This window comes from Erythrolamprus reginae, chromosome 1 (assembly GCF_031021105.1).
Source record: "Erythrolamprus reginae isolate rEryReg1 chromosome 1, rEryReg1.hap1, whole genome shotgun sequence".
NCBI classification, from domain to species: domain Eukaryota; kingdom Metazoa; phylum Chordata; class Lepidosauria; order Squamata; family Dipsadidae; genus Erythrolamprus; species Erythrolamprus reginae.
The window spans coordinates 103,554,852-103,565,505 of record NC_091950.1 but is presented as its reverse complement, the minus strand read 5'-3'; the positions used below and the strand labels follow the sequence as shown (position 1 = coordinate 103,565,505).

The following is a 10,654-nucleotide window of genomic DNA, read 5'->3' as shown; positions in this document are numbered from 1 at the left end:
CACGAACCCCAGAAGTACTCTGCAGGCCTTCCAAACCCTCTGCACTCCCCATTTTGTGCAAAAATGGACCTGTTTTCCCACCCATTCTTGCAAAAAACAGGGTACCCAGAGGATCTGAGAAGTCTTCAGACTGCTCTTGGTAGCTGGGGGAAGGCAAAAATGCCCACGTTTTTGTGAAAAATGGCCCATTTTTCACCAAAATGGGATGCAGGGGCAGAAGGCCAAAAATGGCTGTATTTGGTGTATAAGACGCACCGACATTTTCACCCTCTCTTAGGGGGGAAAAGGTGTTTCTTATATTCTGAAAAAATATGGAAAGTATTCCTATTGCTACATATTCATAGTACTGTTGTGCCAATTTTTGAATAAGCATAACTTGCTACTGTGTCAGGTATAAGAAAATTTTGGGAAAAAACCAAAGTATTAATACAGGTAGTCCTTGACTTATGACCAAAATTTATGTTGCTAAATGAAACATTTGTTAAGTGAGTTTTGCCCCATTTTACAATCTTTTTTGCCATCCTTGTTAAGTGAATCACTGCGCTTGTTTAATGAGTAGCACAGTTGTTAAGTGAATTCAGCTTCACCATTGTCTGGAGATCACAAAAGGGGATCTCATTAGAGATCCCCTGGAGAGGTTAAAGTGCATCACTGCAGGCTACTTCAGCTAACTGCTAGCTGTAGTTCAGTTCAAATCTCACCACTGGCTCAAGGTTGACTCAGCCTTCATCCTTCTGAGGTGGGTAAAATGAGGACCCAGATTGTTGGGGGCAATATGCCGATTTTGTAAACTGCTTATAGAGGGCTGTAAAAGCGCTATGAAGTGGTATATAAATGCTATTGATATCTGTCTGTCTGAATTTTGACCACATGACCACATGGAATGCTGCAATGGTCTTAAGCATTAAAAATGGTCATTAGTCACTTCAGTGTCATTTTAACTTTGAACGGCCACTGAATGGAACTACTGGAGACTGAGAATTGCCTGTAATTCAACTTACTTTCCTCTTATTAACATCTCCTTGGTTTTTCTTTCATTTTGGGTGGTCCAAGGCAGCTGACTCGATAAAATCCTGGAATCCGGGGCAGAAACCCCTCAACAAAAACGCAAAACGAAACTTTCTCTCGCCCGAACGGCATGTGCAGTAGCGAATCTGAAACCGGGAAAGACCTCCTAACTCCACCGTCTTATTAAACCTTCTATAATCATTTCTAATTTCCCACCCTTCCAAAAGTGGCGCTCTAAGCTCTTTTTAAATAAAAGGCGGAATGGCGGGGGAAGGGGGGGCGTTTGCGTAAACTTTCCTCGCGTCCGATTTCGACTGAGGGTATGGCGAAGTAAGGTGAGAACTTCCCCTAAAAGTGGGAGTAGGAGGAGTTGGGGTGTGTGAGGGGTGGGGGGCCGGGTGCGTTGTAAAATTTAGGAAAACCGCAGCAGTTTCCCCAGCAACGGCTGGAAGAGGGATTCTGAATCCAAGTCGTGAGGGAAGAGGCGCTTAACAATTTACAAGGAGCATCCCCCCCCCCCCGCTTTATACAACCACTTCTTGAGATTCGCTAACGAGCTTTATTACGAGGAAGGCTCCTAGTTACAAAAGAGAGAAGAAAAGAGAGAAGAAAAGAGAAGAGAAAGAAAAACAACAACATGGAAAGACCGATAGATTAGCGATATGTTTTGATTATGGCGGGGCGGGGTGGAGCGCGAGAGAGGAAAAAGACTTTTTCTTTCTTTCCCTCTCAGCGCCTTGTTTACGCTTTCTCGAGGCGCGAAACACGCGCTGGGACTTCGCCCGCCTAGAGCTGAGAGGCGGCTCCCGAGGGCTTTCTTTCTTTTTTGCACCCCGACCCCGAAGCCCGCCGCCTCCGGGGGTCTTTAGAAAAGGAGAGGGAAAGCAGGAGCTGGCCTCGCTCTCCAGGATCGGCGCGCAGGTTTGAGCTGCGGCCAGGACAGACCGGTGAGTGTCTGCTCGGGAAGTGGTGCCTCCCTGCGGAGGAGGATTCTTATTTCCACACTACGGCGCAGCGGAAGGCTTCTTTCCCTTGCTGGTCCTCCCCAAGTATTCTTGGGAGCGGTTCGCCGACTTCCACGCTCCTTTTGGGTTATGTATATTGTTTTTTATTTAGATTTTTATCCCGGGAGGCGCTGCTTGAGTTCCGAAACACGAGGGGGCGGAGACGGTCGGATAAACTCATCCCCTCGTTCTCCCTCCCCTCACTTTTTCTTTTTCATTATTGCTAAATGACTTTAAATTAAGAGCCAAGCCGGCTATTATGCAGAGACTGAAGGCGACCGGTTAGCATGGAGAAAATTAAAAAAAAAGAGAAAGATCTGGCAGGCTCTTCCCACTTGTTTCAAATCGTCGTCTCGGGGACTGGGTGAGTTTGGCTTTGAGCCATCCAGGAAAGAATGAAACGCCTTTTGTTATAACGAATGGACGAGGCATCTCCGGGCTGGGGAAGAATAGAATAGAATTTTATTGGCCAAGTATGATTGGATACACAAGGAATTTTTCTTGGTTCCCAATATGCTCTCAGTGCATATAAAAGAAAAGTTCGTCAAGAATCAAGGTACAACACAGATATAAATAAGCAATCAAATCATATTAGGAACCAATCAATATAAATTGTAAAGATACAAGCAACAAAGTTAGAGTCATACAATTATTTGTGGAAAGAGAGGGGTGATGGGAATGATGAGAAGATTAATAAATAAGATTAAAGTAAATAGTAAATAGATTAATAAATAAGATTAATAAATAATAGTAAATAGATTAATAAATAAGATTAAAGTAAATAGTTTCACAGTGTTAAAGGGTTAAGGAGAGAAGTGTTTTTAATAGGAAAGTGAACACAAGAACAAGGGGGCACAATCTGATGTTAGTTGGGGGAAACAGAAGTAATGTGAAAAAATATTTTATTGAAAGTAGTAGATGCTTGGGACAAACTTCTAGCAGATGTGGTAGATAAATCCACAGTAACTGAATTTAAACATGCCTGGGATAAACGTATATCCATCCTAAGATAAAATACAGGAAATAGTATAAGGGCAGACTAGATGAACCATGAGCTCTTTTTCTGCCGTCAATCTTCTATGTTTGTATGTGTTGAGAGAATTATTTGTTTAGCAGAGTGATGGCATTTGGGGAAGTATGCAGTGCTCTCTAGTGTCGTTTTGAGGGTAGGATTTGAGGCAGTTTGTGTCCAGGATGTAAGGCGTCAGTAAATATTTTCACAGCCCTCTTTTTGACTGGTGCAGTATACAGATTCTCAATGGAAGGCAGGTTGGCAGTACGGTAATTATTTTTTCTGCAGTTCTGATTATCCTCTGAAGTTTGTGTCTGTCTTGTTGGGTTGCAGAACCAAACCAGACAGTTATAGAGCTGCAGATGACAGACTCAATGATTCCTCTGTAGAACTTTGTCAGCAGCTCCTCAAATAACGCTTTTTGTTATAAATGAATGGACAAGGCATCTCCGGGGTGGGGAAGGCTTGGATAATTGAGCGTGTTTATTCTGTTAACAGAATGTTTACTTTTTTTTTTTTAGGAACAATTATTTTCCCTTCTGGATAATAGAGGGTCAGGTTTTGCCCTCCCTTCTCCAATTTCTTTCATTTCTGCCTTGTTTCGTGAAATTTCCGCTCCTGCCAATAACTCTCCCAGGGCCTGAAGGACCAAACTGACGCTTGAGCTGTATATTTCTCGTATATTTGTGTTTGTTGGTAACAACAACTGTGGAGTGTATTTATAGGCAGCGCTATAATTTTGTGGTGCAGAGAGTTTCAATTTTGTTCAGCCAGCCATTTACCACAGACCCAAACACCCTGTAATGTTCCGATGAGAATGTATACAGGTTACTGAGGGGGAGAGTCAAGTGCTGGGAGGTCCCTGCAGAGTTGGGTCAACAGCATTTTGGCACCCATGCAGAAGATGTTTTTTTTAAAAAAAAACTTGGCTGGATTCTTGCTCTGGGGCTGCAGAGAAACAGCTGTGCAACCAGAAAACGTATGCTTTTTAATCTGTCACGCAACTGCATGGGGAAGTGGGACAAATTGGAGGGATGATTTCTGGCAAGACGCAGCAAGTAGAATGCGAGTTGGCTTGCTAGTAGTGGCTTGCACTCCCCAATAACTTCTGCAGTAGGAATGCCAGCAGTTGTCAGATGTTCTGGCATGATCCTTCTGTAGTGCCCTGGATGGATTTGTAGAAATTGGCAGATAAAGCTTTTCCAGCACGTAGGCAAGCATTAGTGCATCTTGGAGTAGTGCTCAGCTCTACTGATCTCTCTTGGGGAGATCTAGACTCAAAGCACTTTTGGACATGGAGCTTCTTAATAACTCCAGGCCAGTCCCTTTTCCTCTGACTTCTTTGAGGATGAAAATGATGAGTGTTCTCATGAAACTACTCAGAGAAAAGGGAACCATAAAGTTGAAATTTGTGGTTAAAAACTAACCAGTTGTCTGCTAAAAAATGAGCAAAGCTATTAGTTCATCTACTGCCTTCATATTGGTTCTATGTTCTAGATAGTTTACACAGTAATTACTATGTGGAAGCAGGTCTTTATTCCTCCTGGTTTGGTCGGGTTCACTTGAACCGGTAGCGACCCGCTGGTGATGTCATGATGACATCACTGACGTTCTGTTTGTGCTGGTCTGTGGGTGCTCCCATCTTTTTTGAATTTTTTTATCCCACCCACACCCCCTTTTGAGCATGCGCAGAAGCAATTTTCCCGCACTCTGCATGTGGTCGCCATCTGTTAAACCCCCCCCCCCCAGATTTTTGGCACCCAGTGTGGGAGGAAGCGAACTGAGGTAAGTTAGAACCCATCCCTGGGTGGAAGGTAGCTAGGTTTCCCCATTGCCCTGTGCAGCAGTAGACACCCGTTTACACAAGTCTACCGTGGAAGCTAAGTGTATTAGAAAACAACATTTGATCCTTTGTAACAGCCCTTTGGTGACCTTTCCCTTCTGTTATATGCTCCTAATTAACCAGTGTTATAGATTAGGCAGGGCAAGTTTATCTTTATTAAATATGTTCCTTTAGAACATGGGGGTCAGACTCACCATGTAACGTTGCCATCACATGATGTTTCACGATGTTTTCCCATTCGCAGACCTGGGGTGGGTGTGGCCTGGGGGGTGCTGGCCCACGGGTAGCCAGTTTGACACCCCTGCTTTAGAAGTTGCACTAAACCCCACCTATTTTCTTTTAGGAAAGGTATCAGGGCTGTCCTCTTTAACAAGGCCTTTTTGGGTTGAAGGAGGGTTGGTTGATCTGTTTGACAAACCTGGTCTAGTTGTGAGTAGGGCTGCTCATTTTTATTTAGTTGTTCTGTGCCCCCAAATCAATAGGTGCCAAACCATGGGCATTTACAAAACAGGCATAACAATTAAAATATCCACATTAAGTGCCAGTAAATGAAACCACCAGTAGCTAGAATTAAAATAATGCAAGTATAAAAATTAATGGTGGTAATGATAAAACAAATCATGCAAAAATTGATTAAGTGCCCATATTTAAACTAATGCAAGTAATTAAAGTCTTGAGGGCAGGGATGTCTGATGGTTTTCTCTACGTATACTAAACTCATTGGAAAGCCAACTTTAGACCTCTTTGTTTGGAAGGGGGATGCATCAAAAGTAGTATTTTTTGACGTATCTGCTATGCTTTATGTCAGGTCGAAGCCAGACCACATTATGCTATGTTCTTTTGAAATGTTTCTTGCTGTGGGAAGGGGGGAGAGGCGGTTGCAAGAGGAGTTAGAGGTAGACAAAATAAATTCCTTTTAAAGTTTCAAGGTCATCTTTTGTCAGCACCAGGTTGGAGGAAGATGGGGAAATCGAATCGGTATTTCCCCAGAGACGTGCCAAGATGGTGCTATGAATAAATTGGAACTTTGAGGAAGTATTTGCCTTGGACTGTGATTTAAACTTAGATATTAGTTGGAACGCTTACACTTTATTTCATTATAGATAAATAGTGTGTTGTGGACAAAAAAAGTACTGTATCTCTGCTCTATATCAGGAATATCCCTCTCCTTCAGCCACTAGTTGCTGCCTTGCTCATTTTTTGAATAAAAACTTTGAGGAAACTGAAACATTATAGAATTAACTGGTTCAACCACCTGTGTTGTACGTTTAAGAATTTGATTTTATTTTCCATGTTTTTCAACATCTAGAATCTGTCTAGCTCTGCAGGCTAAAATATGATGATTTTATACAACAAATGTAATAAATTATTATAAGGACCTCAACTCATTCCTTTTCTTTAATTAAATCGAGAGGGTTTTTTTCGTACATAGAGAATATTACTCTCTCAAAAACATCCTCTTTCAGCCAATGTTACTTCTGAATATTCTACATGCTTGCTATTTGGAATGAGGTTTTTTCATGCTCAAAAATTCTTATTTGCCCTTGAGTAGGGGTATCAAACTCCATTTCATTGAAGGCCGCATTAGGGTTATTTTTGACCTTCGGGGGGCCGTGGGGGTCATTGCCAGGGTGGGCATGACCATCTCAACATCACTCTGTCAGGGGTGCCTGTGGTGGTCTGAGCCTTCTGCCAATAAAAACTAGCTCCCAAGCTGTTTTTGGTTGCCACGGCCTTGGAAAATGGAGCTTGGTTTTCACTAGTAGAAGGTTGCACAAGGCCCTGGCAGCTGAAAACGGAGCTTGGGAGTCTGTTTTCATTGGCAGCAGCACAGCGAGCTGGTCCTTCACTGTTTCCAGGCTGGTCCTGTGGGCCAGAGCTAAGTATCCACGGACTAGATAAAGCCCCAGGGTTTTAATTTTGATAGGCCTGCCTTAGAGTCCCAGAAAGTTTGAATGTTAACAAAGCTCTTTAATGCAACAGGTGTACTAAGCAGTTTCCTTGATAAGAAACCTGGCCTTTTTTTTCTTTCAAAACAAACTAATCTAGAAATATCAACTTTTACATCTTACTAGCTTTGGGTTACTTATAGGCATGATGAGGGGAAAAATACATTGAGAGTACTGACAAAAGCATGATCTGTTCCTGGTTTTTCTATGGCTGATTTGCTGAAGCTATTGAAAATGTTTCACTGTGACTACAATGCCTACTTACACTGAAATTAATCAAGAGGCATATGGCAAGTTAATCAATTATACCGAAGTTCTACAGTAATTGTTTTTATCTTAATAACATCCAGGGATTTGATATAATCCTTCTTCTAATCTATCACTGCTGAATTAATTTCATGAACTTCTTTGCATCAGTTAATATCATTTTGAAACCGAGCTTACTAATTAAACAATATTAGAAACATGCAATAGTAGGAAAATATTGATAAGTTAGGAACAGGACTATTGGTAGACTGCAGTCGTCGCCCTGTATTCTATTGGATTTCTTCCCCCCTTAGGGTTTTTTTCACAGCAAATAATGTGATGAAAATGGAGCTGTGTAAATACTAACTGTGCAATTTCTATTTTCTGGACTTTTGAACAATGGATTTTACATGCAACAGACAATATTTTTGTAGTCTCATTTGCATAATGTCACATGCAAATTATGTTTTTTTGTGTGATGACATAATTATGCAAAGGTAAAATCGACACAAATAACAGTTGGCATCATTTGCATTACTTTCATGCTTTCCCCTACAACTACTTTAAAAAAAAACAGGGTTTGCTGTACTTACCCCCTTTTTCTATCAACTAAATCCTGTTGAACAAATAGGAAGAGTAAGAGATTTCAGTTTTCATTGTGTCAGCTTCATAACTTATTCCTGTTCTATATCTCTAACAGATATTTTATGTAGAAAAGTTAGCTATGGTGATATCTTTTCTTATATATGTATATTTGATTTGTATTTGGTCCATCAAATGGTTCTTGGAAGGCTTACAAAAAAAATAATGGTTATTTTTGTAGTACACCGATTTTTTTTTTTACTGAAAATGCTGTTAATGGTAAAAGAGCCAGTTAGATTATGCCCCTTTTCCTTCCCTCCCTCCCATTAATATCTGGCAGAGCAGATATTAATCTTGAAAATCCATTTTAAAAAAAAGACTGATTCCTTATGTGCAAATTTTACTTGATTTTAAGTGTAATTCTATAATACCACAAAACACATTGATTACCTATTGGGATTAGAAATTTTGGAAATTGTAACCCCTGAAAAAGACTCAGCGAGCAAAAGATAGCTTTAGTTCTCTCTAATCTGCAAGTTGGGTTTCACAGCTTCAAAATAAGTGAAGATACTAAAGTAACTTGTAACGGATTGTGGGGGCAATATGCTGGCTCTGTTAAAAAGTGCTATTGTTAACATGTTGTAAGTTGCCCCGAGTCTAAGGAGAAGGGTGGCATAAAAATCGAACAAACAAACAAACAAACAAACAAACAAACAAACAAACAAACATTAAAACAGCCTTTCTTGATTAAATTAGAAACTTCAGCTAATTAAAGATCTTCCGGTTTGTTGTACCATATGCACAACTATGTTTATGGGACTTACAATCCAAATGAAGCCTTATGGAATCAAAATAATACAGCTAACATTCATATTACATTTTGTACATATATTATATTTTCTATGTGTGCTAAAGACAGTTTCTTGAATTTCACACAGAAAAAGAGATGACAGAGGTGAGTTTGAGTTAGTGGATTTTCATTTAAATAAAAAATGTAATTTTAAATCATACATATTGTAAGTTAACCCTGGATATATATTTCAGATCTATTTGATGAAATATGAGCAGTCAGGAAAATGGCTTTGGGATTGTAATGAAAGCATCAATCTGGAATCTGATCTGTGAAAACAGCAAAATTACTACTGGATTTTCTTTTTAAATAAACCAGTTTATTTTATAACAACTATAAATGCTGTATGGTAGTCATGTCTCGAATACCATATTGCTGCCTGCACTTGAAAAATATACGGAAAAAAATTGCAAATGACCAGAATAATTAATGCTATTAAACCATGGATGTGGTGGTGTTGGTATTGGTACTAAATATACAATACACAATATTTAAATCAAATTAAAAGCAACATGAGAAAATATTATTTTCTGAAAGAGTAGTAGATCCTTGGAACAAACTTCCAGCAGACGTGGTAGATAAATCCACAGTAACTGAATTTAAACATGCCTGGGATAAACATATATCCATCCTAAGATAAAATACAGAAAATAGTATAACGGCAGACTAGACGGACCATGAGGTCTTTTTCTGCCGTCAGACTTCTATGTTTCTATGTTTCTATTAACTAATTAAAAATCTTTCTTGCCTCTTTTATGGGGTGGATGGTGGAGAAATTCTGCTTGGAGTGGAACACTCAAAGAGTAACTTTGTTTTTATTGGTCAGTTTGGAGACTTAATTGATGTAAGTCAGGGGTGTCTAACTCAATGCCTAGGAGCCGCATCCAGCTGGTGCTTACATATGGCCCATGGGGCTGCCCAAAAATAGCAAAAGTCTGATCCGAGGTTTCTTTGTCAGTGAAAATGGCACACGGCTCTCCCAGGCTCCCTTTTTGGCTGGGACATGTTATGCTGCCCTCTGCCAGCAAAAATAAAGCTCGGGGGGAGTAGTGCATGTGGTAGGAGGATATCACAAATGGGTTTTTCACCCATTTTCGCAAAAAGCGGGGTGTGCAGAAGGTTTGAGAGGCCTGCAAAGTGCTTCTGGGGAGGGGAGGAGAGAGGACAAAAACTTTTTTCTTACTTTCCTCTTCACAATCTTGGTGTGTCTTATAGTCTGAAAAATACGGTAAATTGCCTTATTGGCACTCGGAGATAAATACGTGGGGTTTGGGTTGTGGTTTGGGCATTCGGTCTCAAAAAGGTTCACCGTCACTGCTCTAAAACAATATAAATCTATATCTCTTATTTACTTAGGTACAAAAAGTTATCACAGAGCAGTTAGGTATTAACTTAATCAATGGAAGAAATATAATTTTTAGCATTTTACATTTCATGTGGGAATTGACAGTGTGAAAATTTAAAATACACAGAAGTATATGAACCTCAAAATTGGTTACATCAGTGATGGTGAACCTTTTTTCCCATGGGTGCTGAAAGTGTTCACACACATGCTATCGCACATGCGTGAGTGCCCATACCCATAATTCAATGCCTGCAGAGGGTGAGAATGGCCTCCCCCTCCTCCTGGAGGCCAGAAATGGCCTGTTTCCCAACTTCTGGTGGGCCCTTTAGGCCCGTTTTCACTTCCCAGGCTCTAGAGGCTTCCCTGGAGAGGGCAAAAATGCCTTCCTCCATTCCTCTGGAGGACCTCTGTAAGCTGAAAATGCCCTCCCATAGTCTCTGTGTGAGCCAAAAATCAACTGGCTGGCATGCACATGCACTTTGGAGCTGAGCTAAGGCAGTGGCTTGTGTACCAGCAGATATAGCTCCGCATGCCACCTGTGGCACCCTGCTATAGGTTCGCCATCACTGGGTTACCTGGTAAGCAATGAAGTGAAAATAGATGGCATAAGTGCATGATTTAAATAGATTCAGAATTAAAATCAAATTACCTTAGGAAGACTGAAAAGCCTCTTGGAAAACAAACCTTTTGAGATAAACAGATAGATTCGTCTAGTTTCATTTTGTATCGACCTTTTTTCTTTCTTTCTTTGACTCAGTCTAAGCAACTATGCACCAAGACAAATTCCTTGTGTTCCAATCACATTTGGCAAAAAA

At 40.5% G+C, this 10,654-nt stretch overlaps 1 protein-coding gene across 3 annotated transcripts in view; it reads left to right on the top strand.

Annotated features, from left to right (window-relative positions):
* Positions 1-1,289: 1,289 nt before the first annotated feature.
* PRR5L (proline rich 5 like) overlaps positions 1,290-10,654 on the top strand; it is an 84,930-nt gene continuing 75,565 nt past the window's right edge. The window contains exon 1 of one of the 3 annotated variants that reach the window (XM_070760804.1): positions 1,290-1,343. The gene's annotated coding sequence lies outside the window, so the exon portion shown is untranslated. Of the gene's footprint in view, positions 1,344-1,560; positions 1,956-2,293; positions 2,377-10,654 lie in introns of those variants that run through there. The other 2 variants (XM_070760794.1, XM_070760812.1) reach the window with 2 other exon arrangements.